The sequence below is a fragment of the Camellia sinensis genome, chromosome 4 (assembly GCF_055761805.1).
Source record: "Camellia sinensis isolate YWXY chromosome 4, ASM5576180v1, whole genome shotgun sequence".
In the NCBI taxonomy this organism is placed as follows: Eukaryota; Viridiplantae; Streptophyta; class Magnoliopsida; order Ericales; family Theaceae; genus Camellia; species Camellia sinensis.
In genome coordinates, this window is record NC_138964.1 from 8,377,625 (window position 1) to 8,395,666 (window position 18,042).

Here is an 18,042-nt window from a genome sequence, read left to right on the forward strand (position 1 = left end):
AAGCTTATTACAAAAATATTATCCTTTTGTGGGTCAATTTCATAATATTCTGAAATGGTTACTCGTGGCACATGGGTAGTCAAATAAATTTGATTATTTGCTTCAACCACTCCTTAACATGTACATAAAAATACCAGTAGCATTGGGTAAAAAAAAAAAAAGATGACAGAAATTGAAAATATACAAAAAAAATTTACCGTTTTGTGAGTTGTTTAGAATGATCTAAATAAGTGTATTTTTTGTCTTTTTATAAAAAAAATATGTAGAAAAGTAAAGAGATAATGTGATGAAAAAAAGATAAAAAAATAAAAAATATGTACTTATTTAAAATAGTCAAATTTAACTTTAATATTGTCCAATTCATTTTCACGGGTTTGCTGCACAAAATCTGTATCATTGTCGTTAGATCTTGGCATTACATAATCGGTACGTCTTCGTTTAGCATGTCAGAGTGATAAATGTAAGAATCGAGTTTTTTATCCTAATTCAGAATAAGTTGCTATCTTATCAATGGATTTTCATCCCTCTGTTACGCTTAATGAGCAAATATCTTTTCGGAATAGCCCTTACTATATTGGATTTCAATATATTCCGTTCTTGTGTATGATTATATGCTCGATTCATCTGGTAAATATATATATATATATATATCAAATATTAAGTATTATGAAATATTTAAAATTGTTAGAGAAAATATATGATTTTTCATAAATAAATCAATTAATGGGAATAAAAATTAATACAAAAAAATTAAATAAAAAACAACACAAGAATTTTTACGTGGTTCCCTCAATGTGAGATACGTCCACGGGATCGAAATTCGATTCTACTATCAACCAAATAAATTTCTAAACGGTTACAAACGAGACACGAATGGTCTCACAAAATCATCCTTAGATGAATTCCAAATAATCACAAATAAACAAGAGGAAAGACCTCACTAAATAGATGAACCAAAATCTTCGAAACAAAATGTAGAAGACCCAAAATAACTGATCAAACATCCAACCCAGCAGCTCTTCTAAGCAGAACCAAATCAAGCTCAAAGCATTGACCAATAGTCAATCAATAAAGTGTTGGAGAAAAATAGTTGAATAAGAAATTGCCTCATAAATGTGTATATAACTCACACATTTAAGGCTCATCAGTTTTACAAAATTGATTGGGCAGTTTTGCTAGCATTAGTTGCCAGCCTTGATGGCTATAGGCTCCTCCCCTCTCCCCCATGGTGTATAAAAGGAGGCCCTATTCCTTGAAAAGAGATATAGAATTTTTCCTTGACATCCATACACTGTTAGTCTACTTTTCCTATAATTTTCTTCTTGAGAGAGAGTGCTGCTGTTGTCCGTTCGCTAAGCTAATCAGAAGGTACTTCTGTTGTAGCTGGTAAAAACCGTCGTATCCTGGGAAGTAGACACCGGCGTACCTCCAGCACCCAACGATGAGGCGGCGAATCTATTTTAAGGAGACTATGGTATCACACAAGCTTCGGTTTGCTTCCTTTAACCATTTTATATTTTATTTGTATTTTATTCAGCATGTTATTTTTCCTGGGATTGAAGGTTTGTTTTATCATTTCATAATTTTGCGATATGCAATGTGAAATTATGTAATGTGAGTAGTTTTTCCCAACAAGTTTAAAATAGATTCGACGTTTATCATAGAATTAGATTAATAGATTCATAAGTGTGTGTAATAATTTTGCATGTAATTGGCCACTGGTAGTACTAGCGAGTTAATTGGTTTATTAGATGCATGTACACAGGGTTAAACTTTTGATTTTGCCATTTTGTATATGCTACTGTTTGGTCTTCCCATGGCATGGAATAGGACACTGTTATCAATAGGGAAGAAGAGTTTGGTGCAACGTTAATTCACTGTATTTTTTAATTAATTTATTAATTTATGGTGTACCGGTTCATGCATTGTATTTCTAGATTTACATGCTTCTAGTTCACATGCTTCTAGTTTACAATATAAATTACATGTTTATTCGGGTTTAATTTTTAGTATAATTTATATTTCTAGCATGTTTATTAGGTAGTAAATTTTCATGTAACTTGTACCTATTAATCTTTAATTTAGATGTGGAGTTGTAAAGTTTATAACTTGCCTCTATTTAAATTCATGTTAATTTCTCTAGAATTATTTGCATGTTAATCATATCATTTGCAATTCTTGCCTAGTAATGTGATTTAAGTATTTAGGAGTTATAAAATGTTTGTAACTTGCCTCAATTAATTACATGTTTAGTGTACCATAAGTTCACATGTAACCTTTACCAATTTAAAATATGGTTTAATTATATTTAATTTAGATCTGTAACTTATATAGTTAATTACATGTTTATTATGTAATTAATTTTTTACAGTTTTTTTTAGTTTAAATTCTAGATGTATAACTTAAGGGTTGGTTTTAATCTTTACTTACAGTTATTTATTAGTTTGTTTGTTTTAACCCTCCCCTTCAATCACTACTTTGCCAAAAGTAAAGAAAAGCTGAGAGAGGTTTTGTTGTATTTTGCTGCTAACTCTTTATTGCAGGAATACCTATGGAAATAGGAAAAAAGATTAATTTGGACTAAATATTTGAAGCAATTGTTTGCTTGAGTGTTCATTTGTAGTTATTCACCAATATGTAAAGCACGTTTTATTTGCTTGTAATTATTGTAGCAATTTTGTTGTAATTGCTTGTACAGTTTGGAACTTGGTGTGTTTAACCTAGTTCATCCGTTGAAAAATTTAATTCTTAAAGTTGTTTTCCATGGACTACGAGTCAACATACTCTTGAAAGTTTTGTCTAAGGTTAACTGGGTTTTAAATGGGACCGGTGTGACCCCTCCAGTCTTCCTAGAAACTTTCCTGACCATGTTCAATTCTAGGTTACGTGGTGAGACTAGTTTTGAATTAAATTTCCAATTATGGGATTTTCTAGTGTTAAGTTTGATTTCTGGAAATACAGAATAGTGAAAATTCTGCTGTAATTTTTCAAAAATGGCAACTGTCTCTAATGCTGCTACTGCTGCTGCTAATGTTGGTGGGGATCCGAACCCCGGGGCGACTGGCTTGCCAACCCCTGCTGTGACCTCTGTGGTCAATCCTCCTATTGTTACTCCGGCTATTCCGGGAGGACCGCTCAATCATCACGAGCGCCTGGAGAAGTTCATGAGAGTGAATTTCAAGAGATGGCAGCAGAAGATGCTGTTTTATTTGACTACTCGAAGGCTTGCGAGGTTTCTGAGTAAAGATATACCAGCCGTAGAGGAGAATGAGCAAGATAAACAAAAACTCATGGCTCTGGACGCTTGGAAACAAGCAGACTTCTTATGCCTGAATTACATTCTGAACGGCTTAGCGGATCCGCTTTTCAACGTGTTCTATGCCAAGAAATCGGCTAAGGAGTTGTGGGATGCCTTGGACAAAAAGTACAAGACCAAGGATGCTGGGGTAAAGAAATTTATCGTCGGCCGGTTCCTGGACTTCAAGATGGTGGACTCTAAAACTGTCCTGAGTCAAGTCCAAGAGTTCCAAGTGATTCTACACGAGATACATATAGAAGGGATGGTCCTAAGTGAGTCATTCCAGGCAGCTGCTTTGATTGAGAAGCTGCCTAACGGCTGGAAAGACTTCAAGAACTACTTAAAGCACAAACGAAAGGAGATGACAGTCGAAGAGCTCGTTGTCAGGCTCCGGATTGAAGAGGACAACAGGAAGAAAGGAGGGAGTACCTCCACTGTCAAAGCCAACATGGTTGAGCATGGCGAGTCCTCAGGGGCGAGAAAAAAACCACTGATAGATAAAAGCTCAAAGTTGGGGGCTAGAGGAGGAATCTCCAAAAGGCCAGCCTACAAGCCAAAGGAGCCTACTTTTAGGTTCGATGGAAAATGCTTCAACTGTGGAAGTGACGGGCATCGGGCAGTTAATTGTCTGAAGAAGAAACCCTACAGGAAAAACCCTCCCCAACACAAAAAGTGGGCACATATGGCTGAAATGGAGGAATTGTCACACGATGTGGACGACATGCATCTGTCAGTCGTCGTATCAGAAGTGAACATGGTGGGGTCAAACCCGAGGGAGTGGTGGGTGGACACTGGGGCCACTCGCCATATTTGTGCAGAGAAGAGAATGTTCACAACTTTCGAGCCGGTTTCAAAAGGGGAGAAGTTGTTTATGGGAAACTCTACAACCTCAGCTGTTGAGGGTAAAGGCAAGGTGATCCTGAAGATGACTTTAGGAAAAGAACTGACTTTGAACGATGTCCTTTTTATGCCGGACATTCGTAAGAACCTTGTCTCGGGGTCTCTCCTAAGCAAGCATGGCTGCCGCATGGTGTTTGAATCAGACAAGGTAGTGTTGACCAAGGGCGGGGTCTATGTGGGGAAGGGATATATGTCAGGTGGTATGTTTAAATTGAATGTAATGACACTTATCCCTAAGATTAATGAGAAAGCTTCTTCTTCTGCTTATCTGCTTGAGTCCCTTAATTTATGGCATGGTAGATTGGGTCATGTAAATTTTGACTCTTTACGTAGATTAATCAAGTTAGATCACATACCATATTTCAAGATTAATCCACAACACAAGTGTGAAACTTGTGTAGAAGCAAAATTGACAAGGTCTTCTTTTCATTCTATTGAAAGAAGTACCCAGCCTTTGGGTTTAGTGCATAGTGATGTGTGTGACTTGAAAGTTATACAATCACGTGGTGGCAACAAGTACTTCATCACTTTTGTTGATGATTGCACTAAATACTGTTATGTGTATTTGCTTAAAAGCAAAGACGAGGTTATTGATAAATTTATTCTTTTTAAGAATGAAGTTGAGAATCAATTAAGTAGGAAAATCAAGGCATTGAGAAGTGATCATGGTGGTGAGTATGAATCCCCGTTTGCCGAGACTTGTGCTTAATTTGGGATTGTTCACCAAATCATAGCGCCTTATTCGCCTCAGTCAAATGGTGTTGCTGAGCGAAAGAACAGGACGCTGAAAGAGATGATGAATGCAATGTTGATAAGTTCTGGGTTGCCATAGAACTTATGGGGGGAAGCAATTCTCTCCGCGAATTATATTCTTAATAGAATACCACGGAAGAAAGTGGACAAGACTCCATATGAGTTGTGGAAAGGTCACAAGCCTTCATATAAATACCTACGAATGTGGGGGTGTCTTGCAAAAGTGGCGGTACCTATACCCAAGCGGGTTAGGATATGTCCGAAAACCATGGACTGTATTTTCATTGGTTATGCACAAAATAGTAGTGCATATAGATTTCTTGTGCACAAGTCTGATATTTCAGATATACACAAGAATACTATCATGGAATCTAGAAGTGCATATTTCTTTGAAGATGTATTTCCGTGTCGTCCCCAAGACAGGGTTCCGAGTTCCATGAAAGAAATAGACTATCACATAGATGATCACATAGATAATCAAACAACTGATCAAATAACTGATCAAGTAGATGATCAAGCTGATGAAGTAGATGAGCCAAGAAGGAGTAAAATGGCTAGAATCACAAGTCTTTTGGTCCAGACTTCTTGACTTATATGTTAGAGGGAGAACCTCGAACGTTCCATGAAGCTGTGACTTCACCTAAAAGTCCTTTATGGAAAGAAGCAATTAAGAGTGAGATTGATTCCATCTTACAGAACCATACTTGGGAGTTGGTTGATCTACCCCCAGGCAGTAAGGCCTTGGGGAGTAAGTGGATCTTTCGAAGAAAGATAAAAGCGGATGGGTCAATTGACAAATATAAAGCTCGGCTAGTTATCAAAGGATACAGACAACGAGAAGGCCTGGATTACTTTGATACGTATTCATCTGTGACAAGGATTACATCCATTCGCATGGTGTTTGCAATAGCAGCTGTACGTGGTTTAGAAATACATCAGATGGATGTAAAGACAGCTTTCTTAAATGGAGATTTAGATGAAGAAATCTACATGGAGCAACCCGAGGGGTTTTCAGCTCCAGGAAAAAGTAAGAAAGTCTGTAAGCTTGTCAAGTCATTGTATGGTTTGAAGCAAGCTCCCAAACAATGGCATGAGAAGTTTGACAATGCTATGTTGTCAAATGGGTTTCGAATCAATGAGTGTGATAAGTGCGTATATGTTAAAGACACTGACAAAGGTTATGTCCTTTTGTGTCTATACGTTGATGACATACTCATTGTTGGTATCAATGATGAAATGATTAAAGCTACCAAAAGATTGTTAAACTCTAAGTTTGACATGAAGGATATGGGCCTTGCAGATGTCATTCTGGGGGTTAAGATCACCAGAACATCTGGTGGTATTGTACTTTCTTAAGCTCATTATGTTAATAAGATACTTGAGAAATTTGGAAAGTCAGATACAAGTATGTTTAGGACACTGGTAGACTTAAGTCTATATTTGACCAAGAATAATGGTGAGAGTGTCTCTCAACTAGAATATTCTCGGGTCATTGGGAGTTTGATGTATCTGATGAGTTGTACAAGGCCGGATATCGCCTACGCTGTTAGTAGGCTGAGTAGATACACGAGTAATCCTAATGCTACTCATTGGAAAGGCATTATGCGGGTGTTGGGGTATATCCATTACACCCTGGATTATGGGCTGCATTATACCAGATACCCAGCGGTACTAGAAGGGTATAGTGACGTAAATTGGATATCTGATATAAAAGATTCCAAATCCACTAGTGGTTATGTGTTTACCCTCGGAAGGGCAGCCGTGTCTTGGAAATCTGCCAAGCAAACGTGTATCTCGAGATCAACGATGGAATCTGAGTTTATTGCTTTAGATAAAGTAATTGAAGAAGTTGAATGGCTTCGCCAGTTTGTTGAGGATATTCCACGTTGGCCGAAACCTGTGCCAGCTATTAGTATTCATTGCGATAGCCAATCAGCGATTGGTCGGGCACAGAGTAATATGTATAATGGAAAGTCTAGGCATATCCGTCGTAGACATAATTCCATACGACAACTACTCTCAAATGGAGCTGTCTCTCTAGACTATGTCAAGTCTAAGGACAACATTGCGGATCCGCTAACCAAAGGGTTAACTCGAGAGTTAGTAGAAAAGTCGTCAAGAGGAATGGGGTTAAGGCCTTTAGTAAAGGTTACCGGAACGGAAAACCCAACCTAGTTGACTGGAGATCCCAAGATCTATGTTCAAAGGGACAACCTAACTTCGTGTAACGGGTGAGTCACTGAAGAGGTAAATCCTCTTGCCCATTCCTTTATACAGTGATGCCCTGTGGGGGTGGAAGGTTAAGCTAATGCTTTTAATGACCTTAGTGATGTGGTATAATGAAATATCGTATCTAGGTTATCTATGTGAGTGCGAAGTGGGGCCGCTTCTTTAAAAATTGCCAAGGCCGAATTCTTTAAAAACACTCACAGAACTAGGCTAGTGTTCCAGGGCCATACCGGAGACACCAGTGAGAACAAGAACAATGGTTGGACTAACTCCTGTGTGAGGTCTATTGTCTCGGTTTACATAAACGGCAAAACAGTTCAAGACATCACGTTCACTAGTCAGCCAGTAAATCTGATAGGCTTTCACTACAAAAGGTTCAAGGCCAACAGCTATCTTTTCTGATGCAGGGTTAGTCTATGTGCTCTCTCTCTTTCCGAGTCTTTGTTGATAAACGTTGAGTGTTTGCTGTATTCGGTTAATTTTTATTCATGTGGGAGATTGTTGGAGAAAAATGGTTGAATAAGAAATTGTCTCATAAATGAGTATATAACTCACACATTTAAGGCTCATCAGTTTTACAAAATTGATTGGGCAGTTTTGCTAGCATTAGTTGCCAGCCTTGATGGCTAGAGGCTCCTCCCCTCTCCCCCATAGTGTATAAAAGGAGGCCCTATTCCTTGAAAAGAGATATAGAATTTTTCCTTGACATCCATACACTGTCAGTCTACTTCTCTTATAATTTTCTTTCTGAGAGAGAGTGTTGCCGTTGTCCGTTCGCTAAGCTAATCAGAAGGTGCTTCTGTTGTAGCTGGAAAAAACCGTCGTATCCTGGGAAGTAGACGCCGGCGTACCTCCAGCACCCAACGGTGAGGCGGCAAATCTATTTTAAGGAGACTGTGGTATCACACAAGCTTTGGTTTGCTTCCTTTAACCATTTTATATTTTATCTGTATTTTATTCAGCATGTTATTTTTCCAGGGATTGAAGGTTTATTTTGTTCATCTCATAATTTTGCGATATGCAATGTGAAATTATGTAATGTGAGTAGTTTTTCCCAACATAAAGTTTGTCCAGCATAGTCACCAAGATGAATCAACAATGATAGTAGACGCACGCTGTATATAATGCTTCGGAAAAAACAAGGCCATATATGTGTATATATATATATATATATATGTGAGTCTTGGGTTTTGTAATCAAACACTAGTTGTATCCAAATTGAATTGGGTCTCTAAAAATTAGATGTAATATATTAAAATATATTATACCCAAATCAAACCAAATTAAAATTCTTTTTCAAAAAACCAATTTGGTTCCAAACTCCACTAAGGAGATATACCCCAACAATTCTCCCCCTATCGACTTAGGTGGAGATATCAACCATACCCGCCAAAGTTCGAAACTTTAAATGTTTGTCCCTTGACAAAGTCTTAGTCAACATATCCGAAATATTATCATCTATGTGAACCTTTTCGAGTTACAACAATTTCGAATCTAACACATCACGAATCTAGTGGTATCTCACATCAATGTGTTTCGATCTCGAATGAAAAGTAGATTTTTTACTCAAATGAATATCACTTTGACTATCACAATAAAACACATACTTTTCTTGCTTCAAACCTAACTCTTACAAAAATTTCTTCAACCATAACTCTTCTTTGTAAGCTTCCGTAATGGCAATAAATTCAGTTTCGGTAGTTGAGAGAGCAACACATTTTTGTAATTTAGATTGCCATGCCACAGCTCCCCCTACAAATTTCATCAAATTCCTTGAAGTAGATTTCTTATAATCAATATCACCGGCCATGTCAGAATCTATGAACCCATCAAGCATCGGCTTACCATCCCCAAAACACAAATACACCTTCAAAGTCCCTCGAAGATACCTTAGAATCCATTTTACCGCTGCCCAATGTTCTTTACTCGGATTAGAGAGAAACAGACTCACCACACCAAACGTGAGCAATATCCGGCCTTGTACAAACCATGGCATACATTAAAGAACTAACTGCTGAAGCATAAGGAATTTTCAACATCTCTTCCTTGTTATTCTCACTTGTAGGACATTGATTCGAACTAAGCTTGAAGTGACTCGCAAGTGGACAACCAACCGGCTTTGCTTTATCCAAGTTAAACCTCTTAAGAATTTTTTCAATGTAGCTTTCTTGAGACAACCAAATCAGCCATCTTTGCGATCATGAACAATTTTCATACTAAGTATTTGCTTTGCCGGTCCCAAATCTTTCATAGCAAAAGACTGGCTCAACTCCAATTTCAAACTGTTTATCATGGTAGAATCTTGACCCACAATTAACATATCATCAACATAAAGCAAAAGAATAATAAATTTGTCATCCGAAAAATTTTTCACAAACACACAATGGTCCGAAGTGGTTTTAGAAAAACCATTATTCATCATGAAAGAGTCAAATTTTTTGTACCATTGCCGCAGAGCTTGCTTGAGACCATACAAACTTTTCGTCAATTTGCAAACAAATTTCTCTTTCCCTTTCTCTACAAAACCTTCCGGTTGCTCCGTGTAAATTTCTTCTTCAAGGTCACCATGAGGAAATGCGGTCTTCACATCAAGTTGCTCAACTTCAAGGTTCATACTTACGGCCATGCCAAGTACAACCCGAATAGAAGACATATTCACAACCGGCAATAAAATCTCATCAAAGTTAATACCTTTCTTTTGCCAAAGCTTTTCACAACAAGACGTGCTTTGTACCTCATATTCTTGCCATGATTCTTCAATTTGAAAACCCACTTATTTTTCAGAATTTTCTTCCCCTTAGGCAATTTCACTAAATCATAAGTTTGGTTTTCAAGTAAGGAATTCATTTCCTTGTCCATGGCCTTTTTCCAATCACCTTTCTTTGCATGCTCAATTGCTTCTTGGTAGCTCTCGGGCTTCCCTTGATCAGATATCAGTACAAATTCATTGGGAAGATACTTTCTTGAAGGTTGTCGGTCCCTTGTAGATTTCCTCAACTCAAGTTGTGGTGGCGGTTCTTGAGTTGGATGCTCTTCCTCAATTTCTGGCTCAACTTCATTAGGATTAGCATCATCCTCTACATCTTCAATAGGTAGTTACACATCTCCCCCATTTTCATCATCAACTGAAGATAAAGGAGATAGATCCATATCAATGAGATCACTAGTTTTTTGCTCCGGTTGATCACCTTTGCCAAAGTCTTCAATTGTTTGGTCTTCAAGAAACACAACATCACAGCTTCGAATGACTTTCTTGTTGACCGGATCCCACAATCTATACCCGAATTCATCACGCCCATAGCCAAGAAAAATACATTGTCTTGACTTACTATCAAACTTGGACCTCTCATCCTTTGGAATGTGAACAAAAGCTCGACAACCAAACACTGTCAAGTGCTCATAAGACACATCTTTGCCGGTCCAAACTCTTTCTGAAACATCACCATTCAAAGGATAGAAAGGAGACAAATTGATCACGTCAACCGTTGTCCTCATTGCCTCACCTCAAAAGGATCTTTGCAATTTAGCTTGTGAAAGCAAACACCTTGTTCTTTCCACAATGGTGCAGTTCATCCTCTCGGCAACGCCATTTTGTTGAGGAGTCTTCTTAACTGTCTTTTGGTGCCGAATACTTTGGCTGCGACAATACTTATCAAATGGCCCAATGTATTCACCACCATTGTCTGGTCGGATGCACTTCAATTTCTATCCTGTTTCTCTTTCAACCATGGCCTGAAAATGCTTAAATACTTCTAAAACTTGATCTTTAGTTTTTAGTAAAAATGCCCAAAATTTTCTTAAATAATCATTAATGAAAGTAACAAAATAAAGTGCACCACTATGTGTTCTAACTTTTAAAGGACCACAAATATCCGAATGAATTAACTCCAAAACATTTTCTTTTCTAAAAGCAATATTTTATGAAAAAAAAACTCTATATTGTTTACCCGCCAAACAATGAACACAAGTTTTGAGATGTGTATCTTTCAAACCGGGTAGAAGCTCTTTCTTGAACAAAACTTGTAGCCCTTTTCACTCATGTGCCCAAGCCGCTTGTGTCACAATTCAGTAGAAGTATCGTCTTCAAGTGCATTGACAACACCTTTACAATTTTTTCCTTGCATCAAATAAAGTGTATGAGTCTTCTTGCACTTAGCCACCACCAAAGAACCCTTTGTAAGCTTCCATATTCCATCACCAAATTTGTTGTTGAAGCCTTCATCATCTAGCTTCCCAGTAAAGATCAAATTGAGGCGAATGTCGGGAACATGCCTCACTTCTTTAAGCAACAACTTGCAACCCAAATTTGTTTCCAAGCAAACATCATCCATGCCAATAATTTTGGACAAACCTTCATTATCCATTCGAATAGAACCATAATCTCCTTTGGTGTAGGTAGTGAAGAAATCAACTCGAGAAGTCACATGAAAAGAAGTACCGGAATCAATCACCAAATTGCTCTATTGGCCCACAAAATTGATACAATCATCTTCACAAACGACCATGAGATCATCGGTAGTAACTACCGTTGTGTCTTCTTGCTTCTTATCCATACTTTTGTCACGTATTTTCTCTTTGTTCTTGAGCTTTCGACATTCTCGCTTCATGTGCCCTTTCTCATGGCAATAATAGCACTCAATGTCTTTCTTTGAAAAAGAACCATCTCTTGATTTGTCACGGCTTTGATCACGACCATGAGGAGTCTTACTCCTCCCCCTTGTTTTGCTTCGGCCTCTCACAACAAATGCTTCTGAATGAGAGGAACCCGCTGATTTTCTTCTAGTTTCTTCATTCAACAGACTACTAGTGACTTAGCCCATCGTGACAACTCCATCGGGCGTCGAATTACTAACTGTCACAACCAAAGTCTCCCAACTTTCGGGCAAAGACCTAAGTAGCATCAAAGCCTGTAACTCATCATCAAAAATAATTTTCATAGAAGCAAGTTGGTTAACAATACTCTTTATTTCATTCAGATGTTCCGGAATAGGGCTGCCCTCTTTATATTTTAAATTAACCAACTTATGAAACATAAAAGCTTTATTTGTGGCTGATTTCCTATCATAAAGGCCTTCTAATTTTTTTTCATAAATCATGTGCTGACGTTTCAATAGCAACATAATGAAACACATTGTCATCAATCCATTGACGGATAACACCAACGGCTTTTCGATTAAGCCTCTTCCATTCATCATCTTTCATACCCTCGAGTTTGCCATTATCACCCTCAATGGGTCCATACAAATATTTACAAAATAATAGGTCCTCCATTTTAGTTTTCCAAGTTACACAATTACTTCAATTGAAGCTAGACATACGGCTCACATTCTCCTTCATTGATTTACACAAATAAATAGACCCAAATAAACCGTAAGTTCTGATATCAGTTGTTAGAGAAAATATATGATTCCCCACAACTAAATCAATCAATGAGAATAAAAACTAATGCGGAAAAATTAAATCAAAAGCAACACAAGAATTTCTACGTGATTCCCTCAACGTAACGTACGTCCACGAGATCGAAATTCGATTCCACTATCAACCAAATAAGTTTCTAAACGATTACAAACGAGACACGAATGGTCTGACAAAACTATCTTGAGGTGAATTCCAAATAATCACAAATAAACAAGAGGAAAGACCTCACCAAATAGATGAACCAAAATCTTCGAAACAGAATGTAGAAGACCCAAAATAACTGACTAAACAGCCAACCCAGCAGCTCTTCAAAGCAGAACCAAATCAAGCTCAAAGCATTGACCAATAGTCAATCAATAAAGTTTGTCCAGCATAGTCACCAAGATGAATCAACAATGATAGTAGACGCAAGCTGTATATAATGCTTCGGAAAAAACAAGGCCATATATATATATATGTTTGAGTCTTGGGTTTTGTAATCAAACACTAGTTGTATCCAAATTGAATTGAGTCTCTAAAAATTAGATATAAAACATTAAAACATATTATACCTAAACCAAACCAAATTAAAATTCTTTTTCCAAAAATCAATTCGGTTCCAAACTCCACTAAGGAGATATACCCCAACAAAAATGATAGGAAGAAAATGGTGATTTGTAGTTTGAACTAATGATATTTATTGTTTTTGTTATATCTAGCGGTGTGTGTGTAAATTAAATGTGTAAATAAAATAAATAACAAAATAAAATAATCCAAAAAATAATTTAATAAATTAAATTCTGAATTAAATGCTTACAAAAATTATAAGTCGAGACTTGTGTTGGACACAATCTCCTTAAAGTAGATTTCGCCCTCGTTCCGGTACTTTGAGTTTTAATGGCGTCTACTTCCCAGGATACAACAACTAACGCTTGATTTGCAACACTACAAAATCAAGTTTGGCAAACCAAAACTCTACTATGACTCTCAGAACAGATGCAGAATCACAAAGATGAACAGAAGAAGACCAGAATTCTGAGGGAAAAATTAGATGTCAAGAATTGTTAGAATGGAAGGCTTTATATAAGAGCAATGGTGACTTTTCCGAACAGGTAGAAAACCTATTCAGACAGATTGAACAGGTACAAACCTGTTTGAATAAATGCATATTTGAATTCAACAGGTATGAACCTGTTTTGAACCTGTTCGGGTGGGTAACGGTTGGGGATCTGTTTGGGTGAAGGAAAGAGAGAGAGAAAGAAAAAAAAATTGACCAATTTATTTTTAATTATGAAACCAAAATTTAAAAAAGGGCAAATTACAAATACCCCCTCGAGGTTTGGTAAAAATACAGATTCCCCCCTAAGGTTTGAGAAATTACAAATTACCCCCTGAGGGTCAAATTTTCATAACAAATTAGGAGAAATTATGGGGGAATCTGTATGAAAAGAAAAACCTCAGGGGGCAATTTGTTATGGAAATATAAACCTCAGGGGGTGGGATGTAATTTCTCAAACCTCAGGGGGGAATCTGTATTTTCATTAAACCTCAAGGGGGTGTTTGTAATTTGCCCTTTAAAAAATAAATAAATAAAATTCAAATATTTTTGGCCCCAAAAAATAAGTATTAGGCTGGAAAAGCCCAATCCAACCTCACAATATGCACCCAAGCCAAGCCTAGCCTGCCCGATCGGACAGATGGATGGCGCACGCGTATGGTTTTTTGTTTTGGATCCAATGGGTCTAGCCCACTTTATCCATAATCTCACCTTTCCACAAACTTGGGTACCCCTTGGGACCCATCCCAAATATCCCAAGTTAGTGTATATAAACCCATTCAAAACCTTAAGCCTTTCCAATATGGGACAAGCACATTTCACAAATGTGCAGGTAACCCACCTAAAGCCATTTCCACGAACCTGAAAACGCACATTGAATTCTCATCCATTCGAAAATAGTTTTGAGCAACCAAATATGTGATTTTATTCACTACAAGGCATTAAACATGAACTCGATGAGAAACATTAAAAATAATGCTTGGGTCTTACCTTAATTAATGCTCAAAATTAGCAAAAAATAAAATTTTTCAAAAGCCTCCAAAGCCATTTTCCCCCACATGAATGAAATTCACAATAACGGACATGCAACAAAATGAAGACAAAGAAAGAGTACATTAAGAAGATATGCCACATCGAGATGGGTAGCTCTTGGCTTTTGGCTTTGAACCTCCTCTAGTGAAAGCCTATCGGACTTACTGGCTAACCAGTAGATGCGATGCCTTGAACTGTTCAGCTATTTGTGGAAGCCAAGACAATAGACTACACATAGTGTATCCTCAAACACAGTTTAGTTCTTACGGTTATGTTCATTTTGGCCCTAAACAACACCTGGTAATTCATGAGTGCTCTAGAGAATTTAGCCTTATTAATTCTCAAAGAACCGGCCCAGTTCACACTCATATAGGTGATTTTTTATTAAGAGTATCCTGCCATACCCCACTTAGATGTCTAAGCTATAGGAATCATTAAAAGCAAAGCTTATCCTACTAACACTGCAGGTATCACTCTTCTTATCATAGAAATGGGTAAGAGAAAACCTCCTTAGTGATACATGAAGTCATCCATAATTCGGTTATCTCTTTGAACCTAGATCTTAGGATCTCCAGTCAACTAGGTTGGGTTTCCATTATGGTGACTTTTAAGTAATAGACGTTAATCTCATTCCGCTTGATAAATGATACACTTGCTCTCTGACTAGCCCTTTAGTCAATAGATCCGCAATATTCTCTCTTGACTTTACATATTCTATGGATATTATTCCATGTGAGAGTAAATGCCTAACGGTATTATGTCTTCGACGAATGTGTCGAGACTTACCGTTATACATATGATCCTGTACTCGTCCTATTGCTGTTTCACTATGACAGTGAATGCATATAGCTGGCACAAGTTTAGGCCACATTGAAATGTCTTCTAAGAAATTACGAAGCCATTCTGTTTCTTCTTCTGTTTTATCTAAAGCGATAAATTCATATTCCATCGTCGACCATGCTATGCATGTCTGCTTGAAAGATTTCCAAGAGACTGTAGCACCTCCCAGGGTAAAGACATATCCACTAGTGGATTTTGAGTCTTTAGTATCCGATATTCAATTTGCATCGCTATATCCCTCGAGTACTATTGGATATTGAGTACTGCTGGATATTTGTTTGGTATAATGTAAGCCATAATTCTGGGTATGTCTTAGATACCTAAGTACCCTAATTATCATTTTCTAATGATCGGACCCTGAATTACTTGTGTACCAACTCAATTTGCTTATAGGCTATATCTAGCATAGTGCAATTCATTAAGTAAATCAAGCTTCCGATTATCTGAGAGTACTCTAATTATGATATGCATGTACCTGTATTTTTTGACAAACGAAGACTAATGTCAACAGGTGTTTTAACAGGATGGTCTTCATGCTTTTCAAATTTCTCCAGAATCTTCTCAACATAATGAGACTGATATAAAGCATATCTTTCAGATGTTCTAATAATTTTTATTCGTAGAATTACACCTGCAACTCCCAAGATCTTTCATATCAAACTTTTTGTTTAACATTTTCTTTGTGAATTTAATCATGTCATTATTGCTTCCAATAATAAGCATGTTATCCACATAAAGACAAGCTATGACATAGCATTTGTCAGTGTTTTTAACATAAATGCATTTGTCACATTCGTTTATCTTAAAGCCATTCAAAAACATAGCGTGATCAAAATTTTCAAGCTATTGCTTCGGAGCTTATTTTAATCTCTAAAGGGATTTGACAAGTTTAGCCCACTTTACCGATAACCTCACAATTCCACAAACTTGGGTACCCCTTGGGGCCTATCCTAGTAGCCCAAGCTAGTGTATATAAACTCATTCAAAACAAGCATTTCCAATGTAGAACAAGCACATTTCACAAATGTGTATAAAACCCACCTAAAACCATTTTCAAGAACCCGAAAATGCACGTTGAATACTCATTCATCCGGAAATGGTTTTGAGCAACCAAATACACGATTTTATTCACTACGCGGCATTAAACATAAACCCAAAGAGAAACGTTAAAAATAACGCTTGGGTCCCACCTTAATTAATGCTTAAAGTTAGCAAAAAAATAAGATTTTTTTCAAAGCCTCCAAAGCCATTTTCCAATAGTTTTCACATTAAAATAATCAATAATTAACCATACTTTAACCATACTGTTGAACATACTTTCAATGAAGAGTGAGAACTTGCTGAATATTATAGAGAGTTAACAATGAAAAAATAATGGTGAAAAACAAAGGAATAGAAATAGTCAAAAGGGAACAGAGATTCTATGCGGTGGAAGAATAGAGAAAAACAGAGTTGGACAATAGAGAAAATCAAATTTATTGAAGGTCAATACAGAAAAACAATGAAAAGTTTCCCTTCATAACCATATTATTATAGTGTGGAGAGAACTTTCATAGTGCTGAATTGGGCAAGGGTTGCACGGAAATTCGATCCAGTGAAGGCGGAAAAATTTAAGGAAACATTCCAATTTTATTAAGGAATGAATATTTTAGCTCCATAATAAAGAAAATGGAAATAAAATTAATTTATATGGAATAATCAGATTTATTGAAGGTGGAAAAATTTAAGGCAACATTTCAATTTTATTAACATAATTTAAAGGAGTCAATTCGGTTAAGTGGTGAAAAAATTTAACGAGTGAATATTTTTGTTCCATAATAATTATATGGAAGAATCAGAATGCATAATTTGTCTAAGAATATTCATTTCATAGGGAGTATCCAAATTTACAATTTTATCTTAACAACACTACACAACCAATCGGATTTATCGAAGATGAAAAATCTTAAAGCAACATTTCAATTTTATTAACATAATTTAAGGAAATATTCAAATTTACAATAAAATTTAAAAATATAGAATTATTTTATTAACATAATTTAAGGGAGTATTAAAATTTACAATTTTATTTTAAAAATATAAAATTATTTTAGTAACATAATTTAACTAAGTATCTAAATTTACATTTTCATTTTAACACCACAACCATAACGGATTAAAGGCAGTTTCCAATATCATGGGTTTGGCTCAATTTGGTATATTATTGTTATGTTATATAATTATGTTATGTAATTTATTAGGGGTATTTAGACCAATTGTAAGGTGTCATGTGTATTATACCAATCAAAAAAAAATTAAAAAAAATAAGAAAATTAGAGTGAGACTTCAAATCTCAAAGAGGCTAAAATGTTTTTGTTTATATTATATAATTCTGTTCGTTCGTATACAATTACTCAATGAAAAAAATCTTTAATGGTCACTGTAGCTAGCAATAGAAGGGGGGAAAATGATAAAAATGATGAAATCGGTATTAAAACTTAATTTTTGGGTGCCTTATTTATCCAAAAAATAATTTATAATATTAGGTGATAAGCAA